The sequence below is a fragment of the Leptonotus elevatus genome, chromosome 20 (genome assembly GCF_054856555.1).
Source record: "Leptonotus elevatus isolate MCC_2025b chromosome 20, RoL_Lele_1.0, whole genome shotgun sequence".
Taxonomy (NCBI): domain Eukaryota; kingdom Metazoa; phylum Chordata; class Actinopteri; order Syngnathiformes; family Syngnathidae; genus Leptonotus; species Leptonotus elevatus.
This window is the reverse complement of record NC_141258.1, coordinates 11,911,667-11,913,102: the sequence shown is the minus strand read 5'-3', so window position 1 is coordinate 11,913,102 and position 1,436 is coordinate 11,911,667.

The following is a 1,436-nucleotide window of genomic DNA, read 5'->3' as shown; positions in this document are numbered from 1 at the left end:
TTCCCCCTATGCGAGTGCGTGTGAGTGAGTGAGTGTTAGGGAGAGAGGCAGTGAGGGAGGGGAGAGGAGGGGATAGCAAGTCAGGCTCTCTTACTATAAAAATGGGAGGGAGAAAACAGAGATGATGTGGCAATGGTGAGGTATGCAGAAAATGCGCTCTCTCACATACTGATGTATAGCATTGTGACACTGGCACAAATATACAAAAAAGTAATGTAACCAGGATGAATTGTTCTCTTCAAAGACAGTAGACCCTCAACATTAATATCCAGTAACACTTTCTGAACGGAGAGTATTGGGGTGGCTTGTTACCTAGCACTGCGTCTATGCTCACTTCTGCATTGTCTCTGCTCCATGGAGGTGACCCAAGCTTTGTCATGTCAACGGAACAATTTATTCACAAGGTTGTACTGTATAATCAACTATTACTATGTGGAAATATTTTTAATGGATTAGGAATGGCACTTTTATTAGTTTGTCATGTACTTTGTTTGGACATTTATTTATTTATTTATTATTAATTTAAAATGGAACCATCAACAGTACTGTAACTACTCGCTTCGCTTCTTTTTTAATGTTTTTACGACAATCATTCTAACATAATAATTAAGTAAAAAGAACAGACAGATGTCACATGACCAATTATAGAAAAAAAAGCATACATTGATTAATTAAGTTATAATTTTATGGGAATAAAGGAGTAATATTTAAAGTTTTTTTTATATCTCATAAGAGAAGAGAAAGTAATTAATTATCAGCACTTTTCATTCTTCAGGATCCATCCATCCATCCATTTACCCTGTTCGGGTTGCGGTGGCAGCAGCTTTAGGAGGGAAGCCCAGACTTCCCTCTCCCCAGCCACTTCGACCAGCTCCCCTGACGGGATCCCAAGGTGTTCCAGGCCAGCCAGGAGACAAAGCCTATCCAGCGTGTCCTGGGTCGTCCCTGGAGCCATCCGCCGGTGGGACATGTCCAGAACACCCCTCCAGGGAGGCATCCGCACCAGATGCCCGAGCCACCTCAACTGGCTACACGCGGAGTAGTATCAGCGGAGTAGTATCAGCTTGACCCTGAGTCCCTCCCGGATGGGAGAGCCCGGACACCCTGCGAAGGAAACTCATTTCGGCCGCTTCCCGGCCAGATAGCTGATGTCCCAAGAACTAGCTTCTGTACCCGGGGATCGGACCGCCAAGGTCCTCGCCCTTGGCTGCGGCCAGCCCACTATGCACCCGACCCCTTTGGCCCCTCTCACCGATGGTGAGCCCATGGGAAGGGGGACCCACGTTTCCTCTTTGGGCTGTTCATGGCCGGGCCCCATGGGTGCAGGCCCGGCCACCAGTCGCTCGCCATCGAGCCCCACCTCCAAGCCTGGCTCCAGAGGGGGGTCCCGGTGACCCGCGTCCGGGCAAGAGAAACATCTGTCCATTTATTGCACT